The sequence below is a fragment of the Trematomus bernacchii genome, unplaced genomic scaffold (assembly GCF_902827165.1).
Source record: "Trematomus bernacchii unplaced genomic scaffold, fTreBer1.1, whole genome shotgun sequence".
NCBI classification, from domain to species: Eukaryota; Metazoa; Chordata; class Actinopteri; order Perciformes; family Nototheniidae; genus Trematomus; species Trematomus bernacchii.
In genome coordinates, this window is record NW_022987582.1 from 10,705,930 (window position 1) to 10,724,180 (window position 18,251).

The following is an 18,251-nucleotide window of genomic DNA, read 5'->3' on the forward strand; positions in this document are numbered from 1 at the left end:
TAAATCATTACAAACAATTAAAATGAATGAGATTTTCAATACTTCTCACCTAACAAACTGAATTTGACTTTAGTCTTCAGTTGTCAATATACTTCCATAACAGAGCAGACTCCCACCAAGAGGTGAGACTGGGACTTTGGTTTGCACAATCGGATGTTTTGTTAAACTACTTTCTTGACAGCAAGAAGCTGAGAAGCTTGAGTAGTGTAGAAAGAGTTTGCCTCCATGTGTCTTATTTTCTTCCCTGGGCCTCCACGTCTGGGCCGTGTTTGTCCCTGGACAGCAGGCGGCGTGGCGGGCGGCCGCAGCGTTAGATGGTTCAGTCTGGGCTCGTGGTTACAGCAGGGAACAGAGTTCATTCAGCCATGGCTGAAGACTTTTATCTGTACAAGCTGTGACGCTGGAGGGTCTGCAAGTCGTTTGCCCTCAAGGGATTCAGACTTTTGGGTGGAGTGTTTTGGTGATGAAGGGGAGGCTCAGGGGTTTATAGTAGGGGAGCTGCTACTTTACTCACTAACACTCCCTTTAACAATCTGTCTTCTTCTTGAAGAGAAGAAAAAACGAGAACAGACAGCGAAGGGAGCAAAGACAGAGGGGGAATAAAAAAAAAAGGAGTGGGAGAAAACTAATGAAAGACAGAAGAGATTGAAAGAGATCCATCTATTTGGCTACAAATACAGATGTAATACGTGTACAAAAGGCATAGAGGTGATGTAGCAGTTTGGAGAATTCTCCCTCTGATTTTACCAAAGCTTTTGCACAGCCTTTATCAAACTTTAATCTGCTTTTCCTTCATAAAGTCTTTGGGGTTTTATTAGCCATGATTGTGCAACTTAACTCTTCCACGGAACTGGCTGACCTTAACGTTTTGTTTCCTGCTTCAACTGTGCAGTGGTTAAAGGTTGACAACGTATGTAAAACTCAACTATGAAGTGTGTAATCCTCAGTAGTGCATTATTGAAAACTCTAAACCCAACTGCCATTTCTGGTATGCCTCTTTTGTGTAGATTGGCAACCGTAAGCTGCTGCTGAAAACTAATAGCACAATGAATAATCTGTCAGAGTTACACAATGTTACAGTCAGCATTCATCACTCTCTCTTTTCTTCTCTTTTCTCTCCTTCCTTACTTTCTGTTTCTATCTCTACCCTTCAATCACAGCCGTAGTTGTTATGCTGTGGTATTGACTGTATGAAGTGAGGCCAGTGCTGGTTGCAGTGGTGGATTACAGTTCATACAGGAAGTGCTGGGAGCAGTCAGGATGGAGGTATACTGAATGTTTCCTATAATATAACAAGATAAACCAGGAAGCATTACTGTACAGTAGGTGTTGGCACTCCATAACCCCCTCAACCCAATCAAACTAAAGCTGCATTCAATAATCACCATTTGGTTTTGGTAATCGCATCGCCATACTGGACATCCAAATTCACAATACATTGCCTTCACTAGAAAACAACTGCTGTAAAATTTACGGACCAAGAATGAAATGGAAAACTCACATTTTATAGTTTGTTTTATAGTTTTCCACTCTCCTGCAGTTCTCATTGGACATATCCGGTCACTGGATATCAAATGTGTTTGAAAAAAGTCGCCTGGCCATCAACTCTGAACATCTGAGACGCAGACTGCATCTACATTACCTCAAGTCACTCACAAAAGAGCCATGCCTTCATGCAACCGGTGCCCTCTGCAGTGACCTCTACTGTAGATCAGATTCCCACACCTGGGCTCCACCTCAGTTAGTGTACCAGATTCAACAGCCCATATCATTGCCGTTACAGTAATGTTACATTTGAAAATAACAAAACCCTGAATCAAAGCGTACCCAAAATAACAAAATCACAGAATGAAAACAAACGTTGTCTTTTGAGCACCAACACTGCAATGGCAATCCAACAGCTCATTGCTCTTGCAAGGGAGAAAATCATGCCAGCATGTTGTAAACAATGGGGTTTGGTTCTGTGGTGAGATTCAGCAGAAAAGTCTGGGACATCCTCTGATGCTCTGCTCAGCTTGGAGTGTAAAGAGTTAAGGTAGAGTCAGAGATTCTGGAAAAAAGAAAATGTGTTTATATTTGAACTCAAAACCTAAACAATTTCCCCCCTTTAGATTATACCATCCCTCTCATATCCATGGCCTTTACCCAGTCCTACGCACAACGGCAGCACACATTTATTTTGTGCAACCTTTTGTTTCCGATAAAAGGAAAGTTGAAAATGATAAATATATTTTATGATATAGTATATTTAACACACTTTTAATATTGATATAAAGAAGAGAATGGCAACAACACGTAGATTCAGACCCAGATACCCCGATTAATGACTGTGTTTAGACTGGCTGTACATATATTTGTGAGGGCCCACTCTGGAGGAGGGTTTCCAAACCATTCCCTCACTGTGGTCCGTCATTACATGCATTAGCATGATCTTCCTCTCATTTGCATCTCCCAGGAGTGTGTGGCTGCTCTAACACAGTATCCATTTCTCTCTGAATTGTTGCCCGCAGGCCAGAAAACATTTGACTGAGTATAATGTAGACATTATGTCTTTTCATAATCACACATGGCTGCATTTCGCCAGAAGAATGTTGTTTGAAAAGGAAATACATTACAGCACAGTAATGGTTACATTTGCATAAAACTACATAAAGTGTTGACCTAAGTCCACTGCACAGATTCTGGATTTTACATTTATAACCATGCTTTTTGTGCCTTACATACTTACCTTACTTACTTTTTGTGCCTTACAATACTGGTTGTCAGTTAGACACTTTTATGAAGCTTCTACTTAATATGTATTTAAAATATTAAATCTAAATGTTTAGTTAAAATGTTCAGGCCTTGATTTATATTCATCAAAACAAATGTAAAATAAATTATTCAAATCTTAAAAAATATGAAGTCCTGTTTCAAGAATTTTAAATAGACAGACCACACATTGCATGAAGTATTTTTCAGTCAATGTATTTGTAAAGAAGAAAAGGAGAAATAGACAGAGCTCACAACACATTTTCAAGTTTAAACCAAACCCATACACACCCTTGCTAAAAAGTTTTCCAATTTGAACAACACCATTTACCTTTACGTGATAAAAGGAATCAAAACATATCTCAAAAATATGCCTTAAATTCGACCTTTCTGTGTCGTCTTGTTTGCTATCTTACTTGTTGTTGTATGACAGATGAAAGTGTCTGTGAATTTTCGTTCCTCTTCGCTCAGTGAAGACAGTCTGAGGAGGGGAGTAGCTTCCGCCATGAGGGGAGAAATACACCTTACTGTAACTCCGAGATGCAGCAAAACAAAATGCAGACGGTTTTCTTCAGATGTCTTTAAGAACCACACGGCTTCACCGAGAGGAAGGGACGTCTGCACTCCCGTCACCGAGGCTAACAGTAAGCTAGCTGCTGAAAGTAAGTTAGGTACGTCCGAGCTGGAAACTGCTGCTTGTTCATTACTCTATAATACACTATCGTAATATTAGGATGATAAGATTTGTGAAGAGAACACTAATTGCTTTTTGAATTCGAATAATAAGTCAAGTAACACCGTTTAAATCTACAATAACACCGGTTTCTGCCACAGGTGGGCAGCAGAACATGTAATGAACACATTATCTTTTAACATCTATACAGGTGAGCTAATTAGAGCTGGAGTTGTTTAACTCATCCTCCCTCACAGGTGCAACTAAACATCAGGCCCAGAGAGACGTGAATCTGGCACGACTCTTACACATCAGAGTACTAATTATAGATGTTAGGTGAACACACCTGTGTGGGGGACACAGGTGTGTGGTATGGCCTTTATGTTCAAATGGTATATTTGTTAGCAGTACTTGTGATGGGCATTACAACTATTTGAATGGCTCTGTCTGTTCCTGTTTTTTAAGTCATGTTTAAAAAAGGTAGTTAATTAGCATATCATATGTTGTGCTGGTCAATAGACAATTCTGCTCGACCCCTCTCTCGCTCTCTGTTTGCTTGTATGTACATACTGTATGTCTCTCTGCTTATGGCTGTATTTTGGCATTTGTCCGTTTCAAAGAACCATTTAGAAAAATGACGAGAATGTAACATCATTATTTATTTACACATCCAGCAGATAGAGAGCACACAAAATGCTGCTTTGAAAGCGTTGGGACTGAACCAAAAAATTCGGACACCAAAATATTCACTGTATGGCTAACAATAATACTCGCCCATTTGCCCAGGAAAATGTAAATGCTTCGTCTTACAGGTAAATCTAGCTAATGATTTGCTCGATTGGTCAACACAAATAATCAATCTATATTTGAGTTGGTGTGCAAGCAACCATTTTGGTTATCCTGGAAACAGGAGTTTCATTTTGTGTTTGAGGATGTAGGTAAAACTCCTAATATGTATTGGATAGTTTTTTTCTCTTTTTCCTTATGTAATATTGAAAAGGGTATATTAAATATAGCAGCTTTAAAATAAGTCACCGAGAGCAGACCAAAGAGCCATGAGTCCATCTGAATAGAGACGTAACTCCAGAAGGTCTGCTGTCATTTGCACCAGGTTTAATATGAAATGACACACTCTCAAGTCTCTCTTTTTACTTTATTCCTTTTCACAATGATCATCGCGCAGACCCGGAGAATAATAATCACATTAGTGAATTTTTCAGTTGAGGGCTGTTCTCCTTTAAGGACACAGCAGCAGCAGCAGCAGCAGCAGCAGCGGTGGCGGCAGCAGCAGCACAGTAGTAGAGCACCATCTGATAGTCATTACCCCTCCCCTCTCCTCCTCCCTCCTTTCTCCTCCTCTCCTCCTCCCGCTTGATACTCTTCTCTCAGCTCAGACGTAGTATTCATTAGTCTGATGAAAAACACCCACCAACCTCGCTCACACACACACAAACCCACAATTATTACACACACACTCAGTCCCAACCCAGCTGAACCGCTCTGGCGTGGGTCAGGGACCTGTCAAAACTCGGAAGCAGGTCTGGACCCGATACGGTACCAGAGCAGGCGTCTAGAGGGGGAGAGTGACTCCAAGGACCTGAGCTATTTAACGTAGTCCTTGGACGCTCGTTTCTGGCCTGCTCTGAAAGTGATAGAAAGAGGGGAGAGGGGAAGACTTTCTAGACTTGTTATGGTGCTGCTGAGCGGATGCCTGGAGAGGGTCATTACCCAAAAATTATTGTCAGAAAGCAGGACTGCAGGAAGAAGAATAGGAAACGGAAGAAAGGAAGGTGGGAGGGTGGAAAGCAGGAGGGAAAGGGGGAAGGAGATGGTAGGGAGACGGAGGAAGAAAAGTAGGATGGAAAGGAAGGAAATGAAGGAGAAGACGAAGGGGAGAGGGCTGGCGGCGGCCTGCCAACGCTCCAGACTGCATGCTGTATTGCATGGGGAAAATGGTCGGAAGTGCTCGCCCCCCCAACTTGCACCCCCGCCACCACCACCACCAGCCCCAATTTCAGGCTCATTCAGCCTCAACTCCAGCCACACTCTACTGTGTTTCCCAAGAGTGCCAGACTCTACAGCTGGCCCTATTAAAACCGAGAGAGGCAGAGAGACAGAAAAAAGACGGGGAAGGAAAGAGAGGTCACACAACTGGAAGACATCAGTTGAAACCGTGCTCGCTCTCTTAGTTTTTTCCGTTCATATCCCGTTTTATGATAGAGTTTCTCACAAACACGCTCGTGGTGCACCGGGTTCAAACACATAGTAAAAAAGCTATTGTTTGATTCGACATCCCTCAGAAAACTGTAAAACAATGAAAGAAATGCTGGGAAATTAAAGTCTGGGTGACTTTTATCTCGTTTGTCTGAGTGCGTCTGAAGGCTGTCGTCATACATCTGAGCCCCGCTGCATGAGGGTGTCTCTGCTAGTTTGTTTGAATCTTGCAGTATTTGTGAACACTGGGGGGCAATAAAGTCAGCTTTGAGGGATGGAAGTCTGTTTCCAATCCTTTATCTGGTGTTCATTTATAATTTTCTTTTTTTTCTACTGCAGCTTGTCTGAGTTGATGTTAAACCTTGAGCATTTTTTTTTTTTTGACAATGATGCTCTGTGCTTTAGAATAACACAATTACACAAATTCACACCGACGCTGAGTATTTCCGAAGAACAGCTGCTGGCCACTGATCCGCTCCACTGGGGCAGCTGAGGGTGGAGTACATCGCTCGAGGCCATCTCACCTCCGTTAACATATCGAGAGTCAGGAAAGCTTTACAGTCATCTATTGTCTGGGCATTCAAAGGGGAAGCAAATTGAGTTGTAAAACAGTGTGAAGTAAAAATGGGATTATGAAATCATACAATAGAAATACATTTTAGAACCCAAACACAGAAGAATAGAATCAAACGTTACAAAAGTGGAAGAAAAAAGCTGTCAAATTGTTTCAATGAAAGTTGATGTCATTCCTTGTTATCAATTTGATTATAATAATAATTGGTTATCATGTATATGCAAAAAGACGAAACCGACCAATCACAGCTCTTGCCGCCTCCAGAACTCTGTTGCTATTATATCCCCAGCACAAAGTTATATGTAAGCCATAGGGTAGCTATACCTGCATACGTTCTGTCGCTACACCATAGTATCTTAACACACACATATCTTTAAAGGTTTAATTAACTTAAATATTCAAGCCTGAATTGAGAATGCTTCTGTATTCACTCACTCATCTCACTGTTATGTGATGTTAATTACGAGCAAAGTGTGCTCAATTCTATAGCCAGACCACTCCCCACCCTCTGTTACCTTCAACATTGTATTCCAGTGTATAGGTGAAAGATCTGGTTCATGTCAGCACTGTAAAAAAATCAAGGCACCACTCCCTTTTCTGCAGCCAATCAGACCCTGAGCAGCTGACACCTCTCTTCCGATGACTATTAGATATGACTCCTGTTGAATAAATGTTGAAATAAAATGAAAGGCACTTAACAAAGGTAAAGGGATTGGTTGGAGTTGACCAAGTACCAGTAAGCAGGCACTGCTGGTCAAATGTGAGATGTTTGCGTTGTAGAAGTAAAAACTATAAGAGCACACACCATCTTTAACAAAAGTGAAAGACAATGCATGTAGTGGCCATTGGAATTAAGGGCTTATTTCTTGACCCATGCTGCAGCCCTCCACCAATTTTCATGAAAAGTAGTTTTTCCATAATCTTGCTGACAAACAGAAAAATGGAAGGAAGTAGCAATTTCGAAAGCTTTCTATAAACATTACTATAAGCCATATCCTCAAGAGAAACTGCTAAAAGTCTTTGTTATAACTAAATCAGTTCCATACAGACAGCTGCAGCTGGACTACAGTCTATTCATGATTATTAATAAGCAGCATTTAAAGATCTGAGCTATGATTACTGGGCTCAAAAAAGTAGATAGCCTCTTTTTCTCTCTGGAGTTATTGTGGACATAAAAGCAGCTCCCCAGACTCTGCCCTCAAAGACTGCGGCCGGTAGCAGCTCTACCTCTCTGTAGCGGAGGAGTTGTGGCGCGGTAGTAGCAGACTAAAAGAAAAATCTGCTGTGATGTCATCGCTGCTAATGAGGTGGCAGGAACAATATGACCACCTGACGCACCCACCAGCTCACCTCTCTCTCCGTATTTATAACTTTTTTTCTCACACCCAACCACTTTCCCACTCACTTCTTCTTCTCCCCTCCCTCTGCCCCCATCTCTGCCTACCGCTTTTTTCCCGCACTTTGCGTTTACCCGACGGGCCATATCAGATTATCCAGACTGATATGTTGTACCTTGGCTGCAGGGTGAGCTTCCACAAACAACTAAAAAAGTAATTAAATGCCGTTCACTTTTATGTGTCTAAAGCTTTAATTTCCAATCTGGTCTCCTTAAGTAACAATGAACCAATCGTATCAGGGTTGATTATAATACACAGGCATTGTCGAAAAGGTGACTTTAAATACACACTGCAAAGTCTAAAGACCCTGGTTGGCTCCTCTACGTTCCATGGTGTAATGATCGGCTGCCTTAAATGCCAAGGAGCTCACATCACTGAAAGAGAGGGGGAAACAAAAAGGGGGAGCAGAGACAGGGAGAGAGGGTGGTGAAGAGCCTACTGGCATATACTTGCCACCTAAACTACAAAACTAAAAACAACATTGATAGCATGAAGACACCGATTTAGCATCAATAAAGGTACGATCTGACCAAATGCTCCAAAGAAACATTACCCTCTACTACTGTGTCCATACAATCTAAATTCTAAATTCTGTTTACAAAACAATTATTGTGCTTGAATTGTATGTATATCTTCAACCAATGTTGTTTTTGTCATGAATATTACGCAGTGAAACAGGATTGCATTTTATGCTTTTTTGCACAAAAAATAAGTAATCACCAATCACATTGTGTGGTTCGGGTTTTGAGGATTATGAAACGACAACACTCCTGCTCCTTTGTCTGAACAAAAACAGCAACTCTATTACTCTGTTCAACCTTGACAAAGCCCAGATCCACTCCTTGTGGTCTTACCTTTCACAAGAAAAGCCCTTGACATGTAATATTTTCAGGCAAAATGTTTTCCTTTTACGTGTTGTTGTCTGCAGTCGGTAAAGGTCTTGATTTGGATGATTTGCTTTCTAGTGCAGAATAAAATATTAAGATCTATACAAATCTCAAGGCTATACCTTAAAGGCATTTCATGCATATTTTCAAGTTCATATTTGTATTTTTTCCCTCTACTGTGACATGTTTACATGCTTTACTGTTCAAAAAGGGGATTTCTCATGTTTTCTATTGATTAGTCAACTGCTCAGAAATGCCCCCATTTGGCCTATCACGTACAACGTGTTGGAGCGCTAGCCAATAGAAAGGCAAGTACTCACTATGTTACAGAAGTAAACAAAGGACTGGAGGGAACTTTGGGATTTTAGCCTTTACCTTTTTTAGGTATTTTTTAGCCCTAACCCTAACCCCTAACCCTAACCCATTTACATGCACAAAAACCAACCAATCACACTACAGTACAGCGAAAGCCCCAAATAGCATAATAGGGCTCCTTAAAAAAAGCAAGCTACAGCACAGTTAGCTAAGCTTAGCATGAACAGGACTCTAGAGTGTCAAGTGGGACTACATATTTTCACTGGTTGCACACTGCGCAACCCTTCAAAAACTAAAATGGTGGTGTAACACAAAAAATATAATAAAGTATCAAATAAGTTTTATTGCCAGGTCAATTCCAAACATTTCATACTTCATACTGCTTTTTATGACTGTCCTACTGTGGTCCAGCAGTGGAGCAAAGTTCACAGAACTAAACCTTAAAGAGTGAAAAACAATCCTGCTTTAAAACTGTCACTTATATTATTGGGCAGCAGGGGGTTAAAGGACGCTTTAGATTGTGCTGTTCCAGTATGTCAGAGGTCAGGGTCAACTTCAGATTTACACCTGTTGTGCTGATAATGATTTGTTATCTTGCATTTCATACGTAAGTACTTTACATATACAGTAATTGAAAATAAAAACAGGCATTTCATCAAAACAATACTTACTGTTTATACATTTTATTGTTTCTCAAAGACAGGAGAGGGGCCCTGGGAGGTGTGAGGGTAAAGATCAGAGGTATGTGGAGAATGGAAGAAGTGAGGAGAAGAGTTCATTTGTTGAACTTGTTAAGGGACTCTCAGGGTTGAAGTGAAAGCTGTGTCAACCCCTTTGTGTTAAGTGTGTGTGTATGTGTGTGTTTGATGTTACAGTCTTGTAAAGCAGCAGCTGGAGAGGGCTGTCCCCTGAGAACCACCGCAGCCGGCTAGTAAACCACACACACACACACACACACACACACACACACACACACACACACACACACACACACACACACACACACACACACACACAGATGCAGTCTTTAATAAAGCTATTGCTCGGGAAACAGACCAGACCCGGGCCAATCTGAAGCTCTTTTAAGGCGAGATTGACACGGTCACGCTCACATTTGTACAGATTCATGTCCTCTCAACCTGTAAAAACCCAGAAGAACCTCATTATTCTGACCTTAAAACCTACAAACCACCAGCTTCCCTATCAGAAAATAGAAAAAATATGACATAAGTAGCAGATATATTGAAATGAAAGTCTCATTACGGGTTATAAGTATTTTGTCGGCATATGGCCGTACTGTTAAATTATAACTGTACAGTAAAACGGCCCATCCAGATGTGGAGTCAGTAATACAAGCCACAGCAGGGGGGCACACCTAGTGAGCCGGTAGCTCAGTGAAACTCATTAGAAAGGTGGAACACCTGCAAGACCCTTTGCAAGACCAGACTGAGGTATATTTTTTCATCATGTGTATTATTTTTGTTCAACCCCAAGTATTAGGTTTGAACAACAGGAGCAGAATAACAGTTTGATTATGATTTGTCTTCCTGATTACTTTTTTTTTAAACTTTTTAGTATTTTTTTGCCCTGAAGAAATAAGAGACAGGTGCAAAGACTCAAGCAACAAGTTTCTCTGTTTATGGTGAGTCTCTGTTTAGGCACACATTAGCTGCAGACAGCCCTCTAAATTAGTCTGCACCACAAGAATCTCCACATTTACAGAAAACCACTGTTCTTTGCACATTCACATGTCATGAAATATCCCTTTTCCCCCCTTGATTGTAGGAATTATATTGGATGACATCATGCTGCAGCTGACGGGGAGCAAACACTCCTATTTTAGAGCTGTGGACCGTTTCCAGGGAGATGATATAACGCAGTCCAGATGAGTCCCTCTAAGGATTGTCTCATTATCACACACGCCACAGCTGCACGACCACTGTGTGTATGAGTAAGTGTGTTTATATGTGCATGCGTGCTGCTCGTGTGTATGTGTCTGTGACCATTTAAACTCTGCTTGCAGTCAATTACCAGAAAATGACTTGTGTGGACCTCTTTCCCTCGAAAAATATAATAATTACAGGGTTTGGGTTAAGGTTAGGATTGGGTTTGGGATTGCAGGAAAGTCCTGGACTGAGCTTGTTCCATGTGGACGACGTGAATCAGGGGCGTAGCCAGAGGGCTGCCTGCAGGGCGGGGCTGAACACCATCCAAATCTGATTGCTCCCCCTTCGTCACCCAACGTTTGTAGTATATCTTTGGATATTTTGGGCTTCCAATTTAAAAGATTGCATGGTTGTAAGTCAGGTCACCTCGCCAACAGCCAGAGCTAAGTACAAATATTTTTTCAAAATATAACAGTCCATAAAATAGTGGACATTCTATTTTGACACTTGCTCAACAAAACAAAGGTTTTTTTTCCCACAAAGACGTAATTCTGACAGTCCTTTCAGTGATTACATTTGTGATTTAAAGCCTGTTTCCATTCAAACACTGCTTGTTTTGCATTTCATGTAGCTCCAAAGTGGTAATCACTATCATTGTGATGTTTCAGATGGGCCAAACTGCACCCACTATGTTGTAAAAGTAAAATGAAAACAACATGAACCTATTCAACTGAACGACACGTTACATTTTGATCAAAACCAAAAAGATGTTAAATGTTTAGGGAACCAAACCTTGTAATCTTTATAAGAAAGTTGTTTTCGTTGTTAAAGTGAAAGTGAAACTTAACATTGTGAACATAAATACAACCTCACATCAGTTTCACATAGGACTAGAACACACTCTTTATACTACACTACCTCAATACTGAATTTAGTCCTGCAAAGCTCTTTTTTAACCAGCTGCATGGTTGCGTAATTTGTCTATTTTCAAAGTGAATGCTAATGGCAGACTCTTTAAACAGTTTATTCGCTTATAACCTTAACTTTTCTTTTGTTTTTCTTTGAGAGATCCCTACATGGCAAATAATATCCGTTATCCTTTATGTATCTTTTAGCACCATATGCAAAACTGCAAATGTTTTCTTTTTATTCCAAAAGGAAATACAAAATGTTTTATCTTACATGTTCTGCAAATTTGACAACAATAACTTCATCCAGTTGTAGCGTTCATTTAGGTTTGTTGCCTAGGAAGTTCTGAAGCTTTAAATGTGACACCGTTAACAATCTGTCTTTGCAGTCAAACATTTCTCAAATGATGCATTGGGACTTTAAAATGATACAGTGTTAACTTAAAAGCAAGGTGTTGCAGTCTTGTACAATCTTCAGAGGTATAAATAAAGAAGGATGAAGCGGAAGAGGAGGAGGAGGTAAGAGAAGGAGTGTTTCCGACAGTAGCCCCGACCTGACAGGTTCCCTCATATCCGACTTCATTCAGTCCCATACAGGGAATCTGCACATGGTAAAACCATCACACACACACACACACACACACACACACACACACACACACACACACACACACACACACACACACACACACACACACACACACACACACACACACACACACACACTCCCACACACTGTCTCTATTACACATACAGAAAACACACATGTTCTTTCTCAGTCTCAACCAGGAAATGGCTTTACTCAAAAAATACACACAGAGACAGACAGACAGATAGACGGACGGTTTATTTGTGTGTCTGTGTGTGTGTAGCTGTTTGTGGGTGTATTTATCCTATCCTAGATATTCCTACTCGGTTCAATAATCTCAGAAGACAAAAAGTTAGTGCGGTTGATTGATGAACTAAATAAAAGGATTACATAATGATTACAAGTGTGTTAAGTTGAATGTTTATTGCCAATGAAAGCAAATAAAACACATTTTGGGAAAAGGTCGCTTCGTGCAGCGTTAAATTAGAAGATCGATTCCACCTACATATCTGTGATGTAACTGAACTACATTTATATAGTGCTTAATACAGTCTTTTTGACCACTCAAAGCACTTTACATTCTACAAATCATCCTTCACCCATTCACACCCCATTCGTACAGACTACTAGAGCAATGTGCCAGTTGCTCAAGTAAGCTAACAATCAAACACATTAACACACTGTTGGCCACGCCATCGGGAGCAACTAGGGGTTTATTTTTCTTGCCCAAGGACACATCGCCATGTTGACTGCAGGGGCTGCGATCGAAGCCTCAACCTTCCGATTGAAAGAAGCACTCCCTAACAAAAAGTGAAGCTACCACAAGCAGTCGCTTTTCTTAGCTTAGCATAACAACTGAAAACAGGCAGACAGCTAGCATGGCTCTGTACAAAATAAAAAAACAATTCCCAAGCACCTCTATGTTTAGTAACATATTGCGCTGATTTGGTTACAAATATCAATGTGTACACAGGACACATTTTCACATTTTGGTTTTGCCGGAGGTTATGAGATAGACTATTTCAGCATTTCAAGCACTGGTTGCCCTTTCTGCATGGTGGAATTTGGATGGGATTTGCAAAAAAAGTCAAGTTACGCTACGAAGGTTTTTGGCTAGATTAAATACATTTTTGGTCACTAAGCCCACACAAAATCACCAAATCATCTAACCAGTAAAATATACACCAATCTTCAGAATTCCCATTAACACAATGAATAACACAAATGTTTTCCCAACCCCAACTGTAACCGGCTGAGGGATTGTCACTTCACAGCTTTTTCTTTTGATTATCACAAGGTACACTGCATTTTATTTTGCAGCCTCAACTCCTCAAATAGCCTCTCAGTGCACTGTTGAACACAAGAGAGAGGTATTACTCAACCTAACATTAAGTATAAACCTCAATGTATTCTTATATCACTAACCAAAAATGTTTCCTTTACTCGTCTAGCCTGGTTAACTGAGAACTTGATCTAAGTTAGATTGGTTGGACGAGGCTCAACAAAAGATGTAATTTTGTCTGCTGCCACTAGACGGGGTGAGAGATTCGGGGGTGGGGGGGGGGGGTAGTCAAACGCCTGCCCATAATAACCACCAGACATGACTCATTCAGCGTGGAATACCACAGCAGCCACAGACAGGTCTCTGGCAGACAAGCAGCAGAAATCTGACCCTGCAGCACGGTTTGTGAATGGGGCAAGAATGAGCAAAACCCTAACATTTAATAGATCTCCAATACGTTTCAAAGATTTAAGAGTTTTAAAGATTCATCAAGTGTTTGGTTTGGCTTGTTTATGAAAGTCAAGTGTATAAATCGCTAAAGTTATTACAGTTAAACAAAAACGAATCCCATCTCTTTTTTCTCTCTGTTTCTTTTTATTTCTTTTTATTTAATCCCCATTGGTTTGATGATTCTCTTGGCTTATATCCCGCTCATCAAGTCATCATGCGGAGCTCCTAAAAGACAGCACAGGAACAACATATCACCTTGTCAGATATGATTGTAGCTCTGATCATCGTCGTGCTTGCCCAGACTTCTCCCGTGGAGAGCACCACTCAATTTGAAGACTAACACATGTTGGACAGTCCAATCATTATTTGCTTTTGTGGAGTCCGTCCAAGGCTCGAGGGCCGGGGAGCCAAAAGTCTAATCTGTGGGCATAGAGGAATAACACAGAAATAACATATTGTACAACTTAAAGTATGGCAGGGGAGCAAACTGTGAGCGGTCACATTACATGAAAACAGCAAGCAGGAAGTGTTTTGCAACAGCGGAAAATCTTCAGGTCCAGTCTGACCACCAGACGGTCACACTTCATCTGGCCCTGAGGCTGCGGTCAGTGGACGGATACCTTCCCTACCGTTAGGGTTGGATACGCTGTCATACATGTGTCTATTGCTCCCTCTCACGCTTTTTTCCATCTCTTTTCTCTCTACTTTTACGAACCCATCACACATTTTAAAACATTTCCCCCTCTTTTTTAGTACTTTCTTCCTACTTTTTCTCCCTACTTCCGCCGTTTCATATACAGTCTTTCTCCGCTTTCTTTCCAACCTTACCTCATCGTGTTTTTGTCCCCCCCACCTTCTCCTACCTTCCCCTTTAAACTTTCTCCTTCCTCCCTCTCTCACCCTCTTTCTCTCTCTGTTTGTGGTCAGTCACACTTAATCTAGCTCCATCCATCTGTTTCTCTTCATTCATTTAGTCCGGTCTGCTTTCGATTAAGATTACATCAGGCTTTGACCTATTAGTGTGCCGTGATCCTTTTGAAGTCATTCTGTGGTTACAGGTTAAGCTCAAAGCCCACCACTCTTCTTACTCAACATAATACACACAGTATTTGGAGGGGGAAGGTTCTTAAAACTTCTCAGCCAGAGACCAAAATGACTCTTTTTTTTCTCAGGGATCCAGGATCATTAAATCATACAAACTTTTCCTGTCATGTGGAGACCCACTAGAGGAGGGCCTGCGACCCATTTTGGTTCCCAACCCATAATCCAACCTAGCAATCTGTGAACTGGAATATAATGTGCATTGAACTATATATCCTTAGGATTTTGATTACATTTCGAAAGGTTACTTTCCCAACCAGAGAGTGTTTCCTATTAGGGTTGCTGTTTAAAGTCCAGCTCAAATTCTACATTTAACATAACGCAGACCCCATTAAACTAAATTGTATTTTTTTAGACAGCGGCCTGATTGCCTAATGGTTAAAAGCATAATGTACCACTTTATTGGAATATCCACTGGTTTTTTTCCAGCGGGGAACCTGTGGTCCACGTCATACCCCTCTCTTGTCTTTTGATTGCCCAACGAACAAAGCCGAAAATGCCAGAACACAACCTTAAAGTGGTAGTTTGGGAGTTCAGAAGTGAAAAATGGCAATTATTAAGGAAGAAATCAGTTCAGGCTAAGGTTGGTTGTTTTTGGTGGTGCTTACTTAGCTTATATTTAACTGCACACAAGAAGTGTTGAGCAATTATATACTTTACATACCTATTTTACTATCTATTATTGGGTTTAATCATGCTTCTGAGATGCATTGTGTTGCAACATTATGCATCTAAGAGATCTACCTGCCTTCTGTTTTTATTTCAGTTGGTGTTGCTGATATTGGGGTTGGTAAATCATGAGATTAAATCTTGTATCTTTTATGAGGAGGAAGGTTAGTTGCTAATAATGGGGAACATTTAAGTAGATGTCGGTCAGAATGCCCATGGTTTGTAGAAACAGTCAGACTTCCAGCACAGGAGAAGATAATGTACTCGTGTGGAAGGGGAGGTCAGAAAAACGTATATATTTGCCAAAATAATAGCCTAAAGAAAGGCCCAATAAACTCAATATCAGTTTAAATGTACACAACATTTCAAATATTTTCACTACTTTACCTGGCTGTTGGGAAGCCCATTGTGTTGAAAAAGCTGTATATATGCTCTGTCTTGACCAAGCCACCAGTGCTGCTCTGTTTCCCCCCGACATGGGGCGTGCCAACCACCATCCGCTGTAGGTAATACACTGACCATTTATAAGCACCTCATAATGTACAACCTACACTTTAAACACTCTATATTATCCCTTTCATTTAAAAGATTATTTTGAAGGACTTGATACCTAATTAAAAAAAGATATATATATATTCCTGGTGTTCTTATTTATCTTCATGTAACATATAAAGAGGATATAGGCCTTCATCCATGTTTCCTAACATCAGCACTGATCCCCTTATACTGCCCTTCTCCATCATCTTTGATCAGTCAACTAATAAGTAAAACGTCAGCGTTCATTTCCAGATGTAGATCAAGATATCATCTCTGAAACCTTAACGTTAACCCTCATCCCTTCTCTGACTTGGATGCCTATGAACAGAGATTGACTGAGAAGTTAAACTGTACATCATCATTACTCCTGGGTCAGAGCTGGGGTAAGTAGCCAATTGGCCGAGTCGGGATGCTAAACTGACATCTATTGGCCAAGATGTGGCAGGGTAGGATGTTAAAGTCATTTAGACTCATCAGGCTAAGTGGACACAGTTGACTGAGAGGTCTCAAACTTCCTCACGTCTGTTTGTGGGTAGCTAGCTTTCCGTGCCAACGATTCTCAATTAGAGCAGTAGATGAGAGGACATCTGGGCTGCTGGGTCTATGCCTGCTTCGCTTATGTATGTTAATGTACGCCAACAGGCCTGAACTCGTTTTAGAAATCAACCAAACATGTTCGTCTTTTAACAATCAGTCAATCATGACGGTCAGAGTTTGCTCAAACATTGTGACAGTGTCAGAGTAGAGTAATTCACTTCCCTTACAGTGCAATATATTTTACTGCACGTTCAGTATACACAATGAGTCAAATACATGTCATGAAACCAGTAAAAAAAACACTGCCTGTCTTTGCAGTTCCCTTACATTTCAGTGATTTTAAGCTCATAGTTTTGTTTTTTACAGCGTGCAACTTTACTGTTTGATTCACTCTCACGGCTCTCATCAGTGCCTTTTTTAAGGTACAGTAGGAAACAACACAAATTAGAAAAACTATTCACAGTGTGTATGCTCGTGTTTGACCAACCAAAGCTGCTACAAACGTACGCTTGGCTTGTTTCTCTGATAAAGACCAATATGGCGGATGACCAAAATCATTGACCTGCTAAAAACAACCAAGATCTAAAAGGTATATCATAAAACTGTGGCTTTAAACTGTGGAATATTTTTACGGAATAACTGAGGAATAGTATTATTAATAGTTATAGTTGAGAGTAATTCTTTCAAAGAGTTCGAGAGATTAGAACATGTAGTTACTTCCTGAAAACTTCTCTAAGTCCAGAAACAGTCTGTTAATAGAGGAATTCTGTTAAAAGAGACAATTGTGAAAGTAACATGATCACAAGGATTGTCACATTTTCTAAATAACACAACGTAGGGAACCAGTGTCATCACATCATTGACCTTTAAAGACTGTTTTGGAAGGAGAAGTGGAGAAAATGGGAATAGAAACAGTGGAAAGGTAGTTGAACGTAGTATTAACCCTTAGATGCATAAGTGGGTCTTTTTTGACCCGGTGAGGTGGTTTTCTTGAAGTATCTTTGTAATTACATTTTTTTATCATTTCATATTCCAGCTATTCCTCAAAAAACATGTTTTGGATTTCATGCCATTCACATTTTAAATTTACATTTGATACATTTTAAGAAATTGTAGTTTTTGTATTACTACCCCAAGCTTCCATAAGTGGGTCAAAAATGACCCGCATGCATTTTCTATGGAATTCTATGGGAACCTTTGATTCTTATCATCTGTGGCTGTCAGGAATACATTCACTGTAGACCACACAGACTACATCACAAGTGACACCTCTCAGGAAGATTATTTTACACAGCAAGATCTGATACCTGTCTGTATAATAATAATAATAATAATACATTATATTTTTATAGGGCTTTTCAAGGACACAAAATCGCTTTAGTTTTCGCTTTATTAGTTCCCTAATAAGGGAAGGTTAGGGTGGGGGGTATAGGACTATCAAACTTGATCAACCAGCATGGATTGATGGGGGTGGGCTATGA